General features: G+C 40.9%; 1 protein-coding gene across 1 annotated transcript in view; it reads left to right on the top strand.

Annotated features, from left to right (window-relative positions):
• The first annotated feature begins 1,005 nt into the window (after positions 1-1,005).
• LOC129410035 (cyclic AMP-responsive element-binding protein 5-like) overlaps positions 1,006-12,429 on the top strand; it is a 67,407-nt gene continuing 55,983 nt past the window's right edge. Inside the window, exon 1 of the mRNA XM_055157112.1 lies at positions 1,006-1,334. The gene's annotated coding sequence lies outside the window, so the exon portion shown is untranslated. The remainder of the gene's footprint in view (positions 1,335-12,429) is intronic.

A 12,429-nucleotide genomic window follows, 5' to 3' on the forward strand; every position in this document is an offset into this window, starting at 1 on the left:
TGCTGAATCTGGTACAGTTTGAGTTTTGGAAATTTTTGAAGTTCAAAAACTTCCTAAAGTGCCAAAATTTTGCTTAAACGGGTCAGTCAGAGTCAACCAAAGGGTATTGTGTCCAGATTTTCAAAATAAAAACCTGGGACATCCCTGGTTTGTGTTGGTTTGTAATAATAAAATTTTAAAACAAGTGCAAAATTGAGGAGAATTTTTCTGCACTTGGCCCATTCATGACAAACATGTGAGTCAGTATACTCACATTTTCTTAATGTTTTGGTCATTTTAAAGCAGATTTTCTGTATTTTACCTAAACTAATGGCAATTGAAGTGTCTCTTTACTGTTGTCAGGGATTAAGTTGGTAAAAAATAGGGACATTTCTTGTATAAAACTGGGACAAATCACTGGTTTTGTATAAATCTGCTGGGACAGGGGACACAGGCTCATAACTCGGACTGTGTTGGGTAAACAGTGACAACACTCAGGTCTGATACAGTGGAAAAAATAAATCACTTCACGTTATTAACACTGACGTTGAACTTTGTGACACTTTCTGCATCGCGTTGAAACCTACAAACCACGTCGCAGCGCTCGCGTCCCCGTCGAGTTCGGCACGGCTCGTCACGGCTCAAAAACGTTCCAAACGCGCCAGAAAACTCTCTCTGGAACCCCGTGTTCCGTCCGCTCCTCACGTTGGACTCCGTGAATGGCCTCCCTCCTTCCCCTTCCTCCGTCACGTCTCTCCTTCCCCAGCGCGCCGTGTTTGTGCCCGCGCGCCCCGCCTCCTGCCCACGCCCCCTGTCCCCGCCCCCTTTCTCCTTTCCTCCTCCCCTCCCCGCTCCCTCTCCCTCTCGTACGGGCCCGCTATGATGATTTAGAAGTTCAGGAATCCCATGTCACGTCATCGGGGGGTGATGTAATGCTGCTGTAAATAGCTCGTATTGTAATCTCGCTCCAGTCCAACGTGGTTCCTCTCCTCGGAGCGCGCGGCTAAGCTAGAGGTAAGCGCCGCGTTTTGGATAACTTTTACGCACGGCTTTTACGCGTCGCCTAACTTCACCGGGACTTCGCCGATTTTATATCCGGGCTCCGAACTCGTCCCGGGAGTCGATTCGGCGTGCGTCCGCGCGTTCTGGAGCGGATACACGGGCTATTTAGGGGGTGTGACAGCTCGCTCCGTACAGCTGTGAGCGCCGGCGGAGTGCGGGCTCGCGTGTTTATGTTGCTGCTGTTGCTGCTGAAGCTGCTGCTGGAGCTGTGAAGTACCGCGGGGCATGTGCCAGGAGCGGAGCCCGGGCACAGAGGCGCTTGTCCGGGCACAGATTTGAGGACGCAGCCGCCGGTCGGTAACGGTGAAACTTGCCCACGGTGGGGGGGGAAAGTGCACGCTGTCATCCTCCCGCTGCCCAACACGGGACTAGTTAGAGGTAGGGTTGGCACGTTTTTTTGTTTTTTGTTTGGTTTTATTCTGATTTTGGAAATGACAGGTGTACAGTGTGGAAGTTTGGCACGAGAAAACGTTTTTTTAAGTTGACGCTGAAGCTGAAAATTAAAGGATTTACGTCGTTATAAAATGTTAACACTTTCCACTCACTTTATAGTTATGTTTTTATAGTTTTTAACATTCAAAAATACTTTTATACTGCATTTATTGTCGTCTCTTTTAAACAAAAAGGCGCAGACGTTCGAAAATACCCTGGAGTTGTGCGAGAAAGACACTTCAATTCCATGACTTTTCCAAAACTTTCAAAACTTTTTAAAATGTCGTAACTTTTGGAGGATTTCCATGACCGTAGGAAGCCTGAATATCACGTCAATTTAACTTTCGTGAGCTTTTAGTCGTGTTATAATGTCGTTACCTCATCACAAACAGACCTGGAGTTGTGTTTTGTTTCATTCACACACGATTAAAACAAAAAAAAAAACACTTGAAACTCTTGTCATGTCATGTGCTCCACTGTGTTTTTAAACTCCGTACACCTTCACTAGATTCGTGTGCATAGTTTAAACTCCAATTTCTGCCAATTTCTACTGAACTAAATGTAAAAAAAAGAAGCTTTAAACTTTAAAATTAACGCTTCGTGACATCACAGAGTGGATCAGAGCGTTTTGAGCTTTGGACATGGAGACAGACAAATAAAAAAGAGAAAAAAAACACAACTCCAGGTTTGTTTTTGATGAGGTAACAACATTATAACACCACTAAAAGCTCACGAAAGCCAAATTTACGTGATATTCAGGGTCATAGAAATCCTCAAAGTTATGAAATTTTTTTAAGTTTTGAAAGTTTTGGAAAAGTCATGGAATTTAAGTGTCTTTTTCACACAACACCAAGGTTTTCTGAAGTTCTCATGAGGCTATTATGATTATTTACGAACGTCTGTGCCTTTTTGTTTAAAAGAGACGACAATAAATGCAGTATAAAAGTATTTTTGAATGTTAAAAACTATAAAACTATAACTATAAAGTGAGTGGAAAGTGTTAACATTTCATATTTAGCCCTAAAAGTAAAAGTATGAGTCGCAAAGTCATGGAAAATTCGCTTTAGGTCATGAAAAAGTCGTGGAAAAGTTTTGAAATTCTGAAAAAATTAAGGTTAATTCCAAGAAACATAAAATTTTGCCTGTCTAAAGATCGTTAATCAACTTTAATTGTCAATAATTGTTCTAAAAATCAAAAAAGAAGCTGTTTAAATCGTGTATAGAGCCGTCTGTTTCTTTAAATTTGCACTACGTAACTTTCCTCCCGCTCGTCTCCACGGTGACGTTATTCCTCGACCGACCGGAACGCCGTGGCATTCGTCGTACGAGCGAGCGGGGGGGGGGGGTCACCTCTCCGCAGACCTGACCCGTAGACGCCCGCACCTGCTCGGTCGTCTCCGCTGTCTCGGGTTTAATGCCGTACTGTGGAACATTCCTGGCAAAGCTGCATCATTACATCTTCATGGAGACGAACAGATGCTGGAGCCGGAGCCAGGAAAGCCACAGGGGCAACTTCCAGAACGCCGTCGTTAGATCAGATGAGACGAGATAAGCTCAAGGGCACAATGGAAACACACAACATCCAAACACTGACTTATTATTTATTGTTCGCCGATAAAGTGAAAGTTTCAAGTTGTTTTAAAGTTTTGTCGACGTCTATAAATCTTAAAATTTTCTGTTAAAATCTCTTGTGAGTTTTCAAGTTTACGGCGACTTTTTTTATCTTTAGTTCGGGAGAGTTTTGGGAATTCCGGGGTTGAAGTGATTCCAGTGAAGGTGTGTGGAGTTTAAAAACACGGTGGAGCACCACGCGATGACATCACAAGGTGCAACAGAGTGATTAGGGTCAGATCATAGCACGTATTAGAGCACAGTGTGTTGTAACGCGGAGTAAAGTCGTCACATGTTGGGTCTGGGTCTAGGTCTAGGTCTGAGTCTGGGTCTTGGTATGGGTCTGGTCTGGGTCTAGGTCTGCTCTGAGTCTGAGTTGGGGTCTGGTCTGGGTCTAGTCTAGGTCTGGGTCTTGGTATGGGTTTGAGTCTGGGTCTGGTCTGCTCTGAGTCTGAGTTTGGGTCTGGTCTGGGTCTAGTCTAGGTCTGGGTCTTGGTATGGGTTTGAGTCTGGGTCTGGGTCTGGTCTGCTCTGAGTCTGAGTCTTGGTCTGGGCCTGGTCTGGGTCTAGGCCTGCTCTCAGTCTGGGTCTGGTCTGGTCTGGGTCTAGGTCTGCTGTGAGTCTGAGTCTGGGTCTGGTCTGGGTCTAGGGTCTAGGTCTAGGTCTAGGTCTAGGTCTAGGTCTAGGTCTTCTGGTATCTGGGTCTTGGTTGGGGTCTAGGCCTGCTCTGAGTCTGGGTCTGGTCTGGGTCTGTTCTGGGTCTAGGTCTGCTGTGAGTCTGGGTCTGGGTCTGGGTCTGGTCTGGTCTAGGTCTGGTCTGGGTCTGGGAGGTCTGCTGTCTGAGTCTGAGTCTGGGTCTGGGTCTGGGTCTGGGTCTGGTCTGTCTGGTCTGGGTCTAGGTCTGCTGGGTCTGAGTCTGGGTCTGGGTCTGGGTCTGGGTCTGTCTCTGGGTCTGGTCTCTATGTCTATTCTGGGTCTGTTCTGAACCTGGGCCTATTCTGGGTTTGGTATGGGTCTGGTCTGGCTCTGGTCTGGGTCTGTTCAGTGTCTAGGTCTGTTCTGGGTCTGGTCTGGGTCTGGTCTGGGTCTGTTCTGGGTCTGGTCTGGGTCTGTCTGGGTCTGTTCTGTTTTGGGTCCTGGCTGGTCTGGGTCTGGTCTGAGTCTGGGTCTGGTATGGAGCTGTTCTATTCTGGGTCTGGGTCTGTCCTGGGTCTGTTCTGAGTCTGTGTCTGCTCTTAGTCTGTTTTGGGTCTGTTCTGGGTCTGTTCTGGGTCTGGTCTGGGTCTCTGTCTGGTCTGAATCTGCTCTGGATTTGCTCTGAGTCTCCTCTTGGTCTGTTCTGGGTCTTTTCTGGGTCTGGGTCCAGCCTGGTCTGGGTCTGTCCTGGGTTCTTGTCTGCTTCGGTCTTGGGTCTTCTAGATCTTGGTCTCCGCTCTGGCTCTGGCTCTGCTCTAGGTCCTGGTCTGAACCTGGGTCTGGTCTGGGTCTGGGTCTCCTCTGGGTCTCCTCAGAGCCTGGTATTGGTCTCCTCTGGGTCTGTTCTGGGTCTCCTCTGCTCTGGGTCTGGGTCTTGGTCTGTTCTGGGTCTGGGTCTGGTCTGTTCTAGGTCTGGGTCTGGGTCTGGGTCTGTTCTAGGTCTCCCCTGGGTCTCCCCTGAGTCTGGTCTGAGCCTGGGTCTGTTCTGGGTGTAGATCTGTTCTAGGTCTCCTCTGGGTCTCCTCTGGGTCTCCTCTGGGCCTGGTCCCGGTCTAGTCCTGGTCCTGGTCTGGGTTTTTTGCGAGGATGATGTCACTGATGTAAACCCTGACAGACGGTTTGGCTGAAAAGTGCTGAGTCTGGAGACGAGAGGATTTGAGGAGGAGGGACGAGCCTGACGCACTTTTACTCTGAGCACTTTTTAATTTCATCAAGTTTCAGACCAAGACCGAGTTTCAGACCAAGACCGAGTTTCAGACCAAGACCAGGGTCCGAGTCGTCTGTGGCTCGAGTTTATGTTTTATATTTTAAGATTTAGAAATAAAGGCGACATTTTCCAGATTAAAGGTGCTGTGGTTCAAAGTTTTTCCTCAGTTACTTTTTGCATCCAGGGTAAAAAAAATTAAAAATAATAATAATAATTCATGAATCAAATTTTTAAGTTTTTGTTTTGTTTAGAGGAAAATTTGTTTTATTTTTTCAGTTTTCTTGACTGGAAATTGTATTGGAAATATAAGAGAAGGACTGTGATGTGCAGAGAGGTTTGGTCTAGGTCTGGGTCTAGGTCTGGGTCTAGGGTCTGGGTCTGGGTCTGGGTCTGGGTCTAGGTCTGGGTCTGGGTCTGGGCCTTGTCTGGGTCTGGTCTAAGTCTGGTCTGAGTCTTGTCAGAGCCTTGTCTGAATCTGGTCTGGATCTGCTTTGAGTCTGGTTTGAGCCTGGTCTGGGTCTGGGTCTGGTCTGACTCTGGTCTGGTCTAGGTCTGGTCTGAGTTTGGTCTGGGCCTGGTCTGGGTCTCGTCTGGTCTGAGTCTGGTCTAGGTCTGGTCTGAGTCTGGTCTGTCTGGTCTGAGTCTGGTCTGGGTCTGGTCTGGGTCTGGTCTGAGTTTGGTCTGGGCCTGGTCTGGGTTTTGGTCTAGGTCTGGGTCTGGGTCTGGTCTGAGTCTGGTCTGGGTCTGGTCTGGTCTGGTCTGGAGTCTGCTCTGAGTTTGGTCTGAGTTTGGTCTGAGTTTGGTCTGGGCCTGGTCTGGGTCTAGGTCTGGTCTGGTCTGAGTCTGGTCTAGGTCTGCTCTGAATCTGGTCTGAGTTTGGTCTGGTCTGAGTCTTGGTCTGGGTCTGGTCTGAGTTTGCCCTGGGCCTGGTCTGGTCCTGGTCTGGGTCTGGTCTGGTCTGGTCTGGGTCTGGTCTGGTCCTGGTCTGGGTCTTGGTCTGGTCTGGTCCGGTCCCTTTCTGTATTGAATTGCAATTTTTGTGTAGTTTTTGTAAATTCCGAAGTATTTATTTGTGCAAAGTTTTAAAATGTATTTGCACTTTATTATACACAGAAAATTTCATGAATTAAAAAAAGAAAAAGTGATTTAAAAAAAAAAAAAAAAAAAGAGCGAGGAGTAAAGGCTGTAAACATCAAAAAAGTGTCGTTTTAAGAGAAAAAAGTTTTTTTTTACTTTTAACCACAAAACAAACAAATCTAAAGTACAACATAAATATAAAAGTAAAACATTTCAAGTAAATAAAGTTAAAATCACGTTTTTGCCCCAAATCAGCCTCACGTTTAAAGCTGCACTGTGTAACTTTTCTGGTGGTGTATCGTTCGTTCATTAGTTTTTCAAAATAAAATCAAAAATAAGAAAACGAAAAAGCAAAAACAAAACAGTTTTCTTCATTATTTGTCTCCAAAACCAAAATGAAAAAAAAAAAAACCTAAACGATAGTACAGTTGTAGGGAGTATTATCTGTGACATAAGGCTGAGTTGTTGTACAGTTGTAGGGAGTATTATCTGTGACATACAGGCTGAGTTGTTGTACAGTTGTAGGGAGTATTATCTGTGACATACAGGTGAGTTGTTGTACAGTTGTAGGGAGTATTATCTGTGACATACAGGTGAGTTGTTGTACAGTTGTAGGGAGTATTATCTGTGACATGTGACATAAGTTGCTGAGTTGTTGTACAGTTGTAGGGAGTATTATCTGTGACATACAGGTGAGTTGTTGTACAGTTGTAGGGAGTATTATCTGTGACATAAGGCTGAGTTGTACTTGTAGGGAGTATTATCTGTTGTAGTCAGTTGTAGGGAGTATTATCTGTGACATCATAAGAGTGAGTTGTTGTACAGTTGTAGGGAGTATTATCTGTGTCATAAGAGTGAGTTGTACAGTTGTAGGGAGTATTATCTGTGTCATAAGAGTGAGTTGTACAGTTGTAGGGAGTAGTGTCAGTGAGTTGTACAGTTGTAGGGAGTATTATCTGTGTCATAAGAGTGAGTTGTACAGTTGTAGGGAGTATTATCTGTGTCATAAGAGTGAGTTGTACAGTTGTAGGGAGTATTTTTTGCTCTGGTTTCAGGTTGTCGTAGTCGTGCGTGTTTACCGTTGTTGAATGGAGCTGAATGAAGTCACCGTTCTGAGGTAACGCCGGGCAGGTCGGGGCCCGTCCCGAGAGCGCCGCCGTGGCCCCGCCCCCTCAGCGCCGCCTCGTCCAATCACACGCCCGTCTGTCACCTCAGCTCGACCTCTATAGGGTTGTGTCAGTTCATATACGCACACACCTGTAGTTTTACTCCAAAATATTGCTAGAATTTTAGTTAAAACTTGACTAAAGTATTACAGAAAATTGACTCTTTTGAGCTTGAAGTCGCGCTATAATTTTGTTTTAGAAATAGAACAACTAACTTAATTATGTCAAGTTGCTGTAACATGTTCTCATTTTTGAGTAATTTTTTATAAAGTAATTAAGCGCTGAGAATGATAAAGTCGTCTTATTTGTTTCAAATAACTGATTTAAAAATAAAGTTAATTTATATAGTAGAAGCTAAAATACAATAGAGTTTTAAAGCATTTCACCAAAGAAATTCTAAAATCTATCAAAACAAATAAATTGCAATCACACAACATCATAATTTGATCAAGGCAAACGGTTTTATTTTATTTAATTTGTATATATATATATATATATATATATATATATATATATATATATATATATATATATATATATATATATATATATATATATATATATATGTATATGTATTTATTTCATTATTTTACTTTGGTACTTTGATTGATATATCGCCAAGAGTATTTTTTGGTAAATTTTACTAAATTATTTTGTGAAAAAGCTACAGTTGTTTTGCTTGTTTGGAGAAAGGAAACTTAATGCAAAACATTTTCACTGTTTTCATGAGTTAAATTGTTTTCTCACTGAACAATATAGAATCAGTTTGAAATATATCGTATCGAATCGTACTGAATCGAAAGCGCATGATATTGAAAAATGTATTGTATCGTGGCCGATGTATCGAGGTATGTATTGTATCGATATCTTCTTCATGAGACCCATGACGCCCTCATATTCACAGAGCAAAATCTCTAAAATCTAAACCTTGTTTTCAGATATTGTTAATCAAAATAAATCTTTACTTTCATTCCATTCACCATTTATCCTACAAAAAATCCTCATCAATAACCAATATTTACAAAGACATAATTAATTTCCTAAAATCAAGCTGATGCTTCACAAAACTAAGTTTCCTATGTACAGTATCTATCATTTCATTTCCTTTATTAGGTTTGATTTATTTTATGTTTACACTGTAAACCCGAATAAGTTACCAGAACTCAAAAAAACTGAGGCAACCGATTACCTCAATTATTTTAAGTTGATGAACTTAAAAGTCACATGACTTGCTAATTAAATTTCCTTTTTATATGTAATCCTTGAATTTTGTACACACATTGAACATACAACCAAGTATATCTACACACATTATAGTGCACATATAGACACACATTATACACAGGGATGTGAACCCAGCGTCCCCACGTGAAAGTCAGAGGATTTACTAGTCTAATCAATATTATATAATGTATAAATAGATCAATAATACATAATACTTACATACATTACACATTGTAGTATACACCTAGTACATTATACACACATTAGATATTATTTTTAACTACTTAATTCTATGTTTTTAAGTTACTCTCACTTATACCCACAATAGTTCCCTTTAATAAAAAAAAAAAAAAAAAAGTTAAAATTACTCAAAAAGATGAATGTGTTACAGCAACTTGACATAATTAAGTTAGTAGTACTATTTCTAAAAATTTGAGTGTACACGACTTTATTTATTACTTTGAATGTTTGGGTTTACAGTTTAGGTTTCTATAGTTTTTAACCATCTACAGCAGACATGTCAAACTCAGGCCCAGGGTCCAAATTTGGCCCACGATATAATTATATTTGGCCCGTGAGTTCATATCAAATCTGTATTAGAGCTGCTGCCGACTACAGATCGACAATAGAGACATTATTTATTTATTTAAAATGTTGTTATTATTTTATATTTTGCTTGTTCTGGATTCAATGTTTAAGCAAAATTATTATTAAACATTTATTTTAATAAGAAATGGTTTAACATTACAGATCTCGAAAGAAGAGAAAACATGCAGACGATGTTGAAATTTTTCAGTAAATATTTAGTTTGGCCCACGACTTAGTCCCAGTTTTTAATTTTGGTCCAATGTGAATTTGAGTTTGACTCTCCTGATCTACAGTATGAACTTGAATATCTGCTTTATGTGTTTATTTTGTAATTTACTGTAACGTACTATGATTTATATATATATATATATATATATATATATATATATATATATATATATATATATATATATATATATATAGTGTAATTTTGTCCCTTTAAAGTTGGCTAATATTTATTTCACAATTCTTTTTTAGTGTGCATATTTAAAGGTGCTGGTGGGTGTACGCTGAGTTATTAGACACACAAAACGACAAGGGGATTTTTATTGTTCTATTTTTCTCAATCGGTTTTCCATTAAAGCCACAGTGTGTAACTTTTTACCCAAAATAATGTAAGTGTGGTATTTTAAACACACACATTACACTATTTTCTGATGTGTTATAATGTCGTTTCTTCATCATAAACAGACCTGGAGTTGTGTTTTGTTTCATTCACACGTTTGAGTCACAATTTATTATTAATCTGTTTACATCTCCAAACCTCAAAACGCTCTGATCCACCTTGTGATGTCATGAAGTGGTAGTTTTCATGTAAACAGCTCCTTTTTTTACATTTAGTTCAGTAGAGATCAGCAATTCCAGGACTGAAATAATCCAAATGATTCTAGTGAAAGTGTGTGGAGTTTAGAAACACGGTGGAGCACTTCCTGTATCACCCCATGACATCACAAGGTGGAGCAGAGTGTTTTCAGTTTAAGAGAAAAACTCTGCAGGTGTGTGAATGAAAACAAAACACAACTCCAGGTCTGTTTGTGATGAGGAAACGACTTTATAACAGATCATAAAATAGTGTAATATGGGCCATTTATTATTATTTTGGGTAAAAAGTTACACACTGTGGCTTTAATGGAAAACTGACTGATAAAAACAGAACAATAAAAAATCCCTGTGTCATTTTGTGCGTCTAATACTCAGCGTACACCCACCAGCACCTTAAATATGAACTCTACAAAAAAAGGAATTGTGAAATATGTATTAGTCAACTCTGTTCCACCTTGTGATGTCATGGGGTGATACAGGAAGTGCTCCACCGTGTTTCTAAACTCCACACACTTTCACTAGAATCATTTGGATCATTTCAGCTCTGGAATTGCTGATCTCTACTGAACTAAAGGATAAAAAAAAGGAGCCATTCACTTTAAAACTACCACTTCATGACATCACAAGGTGGAACAGAGCGTTTTGAGCTTTGGAGATGTAGACAGACTGATAATAAAGTGTAGTGGTGTAACGATATCCAAGCGTCTCGATACGATATCGTCACGTATGAACCTCACGGTACGAGATTTATTACGATATTGTGGGAAAGATCTTGATTAGGGATTATTTTTTTTACAGTTTCTGACAAAAGTCTTGTCACTTTTCCATTTTGTAGAAACAACAGTTTATGACCTGACTTTTAATGAAGCCACTGGTTTTACAAATGTCTCATATAAAAGCTAAAACCCTCCTAAATTATGTTTAATACACTAAAATAAATGTGCTTCACTGAAGAAAGATTGATCATTTAATAAACACAGAAAGATTTTGGCAAGACAAAAGTTTTGTTGCCTACAGAGAGAAAAGTGAAAACTGAACATTGAACAAACTAAACAAACTGAAAACTGACATTTACTTCAAGCGAATGAAGTAGTGAGATCCATGTTTAATATCTTGTATGACTTCATGAGCTTGAAGGACGCATCCATGTGGTTCGACAATGATTCATACAATTTATTGATGAAGTCATCAGGAGTAGCAGAGGAAGTGGTCTTACACACCTTCATCAAGATTCTTTGGTTTCATCTTCTTTGCTTCTTCTTTCATTCACGTCTGGTGACTGGACTGGTCAGTCCTGGAGTCCTCCTGAACAGTTGTCTTTCGTGGTCTGACAGACCTGGGCTTTTCAAAAACATCTCCAGTTTCTTCAAATCTTTTTTTTTATTCTTTGTACTTGACGCTGAGACACACTTGAAGGTGTGAGCTCCTCAGCAGTGGATCTGGTCTTCAGCCTCTTGATAATCAAAGCTTTGGTCTCAGGGTGAGTCTTACACATGTTGTCAGAGATGAAGTTACAGTTGATGTGAAGGTTTGGTGCACTGAGGTTCTTTTTCTTCACACTCACTAACTGATCACTTATTGATACAGTTGAGGCTGTAATCTAGGACTGGGTGCATCATAAGAAAACAGACTCAGTCGGCTTTAGCAACCTGTGAACGTTAAAATACTTTTCAACAGTTTCGTTTGGCACCAACATATTATTTCATTATTGATTAGACATATATTTGAGGAGCACTTAAGGTCAAATTGTACCCAAAGCTACGTTCACACTGCAGCCTGAAGTGACCCAAATCAGATTTTTTGGCTTCTATGTTCCTGTATCTGATCTTTTAATGACAGTCTGAACGGCACAGATCCGATTTTTTCAAACGTGACCCAGGACACTTGGATATGTGCTCCTGAAACCGATACATATCTGATCTTTTGACATGTGACTTCAGTCTGAACAGCCAAAGTGCATTCATTCGACCTACACGTTATCAACAAGACACAAACGTCACTATTCTGAGCGTTAAGCCCTGCAGTCTGAACGTAGCCCAAGCAACAAGACTTTTGTCGGGGTCTGTATTTGAGAAAAAACAGATTTTTCTGCCAGATCCTTATGGACACCGTTAGAATTGAACTCTTGAGTCTTGGTGGACCCAGTAGATGTTTTTCAGTTGAGCAAATATTCCACAGATTTTCTTTTAATTGGTTTTGTCACATTTTAAATTTGGGTCCAAGTTGATTTTCTGACACTGAGGTAAATGATGCAGCCTCTTACGCACTTGCGCCTTTAATTCAATTCAGTCCGTTTGCGTCGAGTCTGAAATCACAACAGGAGTCACTTCGCTTCAGGACTTCACAGAACTGTTTATTTAACCAACAGAAACGGTTTGAAAGCCAAACAGTGAAGCAGTTTTTGGTCAATAACAGATATCGGCAGAGGGACCGGAGCGGTGACGTCGCGGAGGGCCGGAGCGGAGGCAGATCTCTCTTCAGGCATTAGTCACTCTTGGATTTAAAAACACATGCTTTTGTGATTGAATACGAGGATTAGTCAGGTCTCTGTCAGTGTTTGCAAAT

This window comes from Boleophthalmus pectinirostris, unplaced genomic scaffold, assembly GCF_026225935.1.
Source record: "Boleophthalmus pectinirostris isolate CB_2022bp ecotype Guang Dong unplaced genomic scaffold, ASM2622593v1 HiC_scaffold_21, whole genome shotgun sequence".
Taxonomy (NCBI): domain Eukaryota; kingdom Metazoa; phylum Chordata; class Actinopteri; order Gobiiformes; family Gobiidae; genus Boleophthalmus; species Boleophthalmus pectinirostris.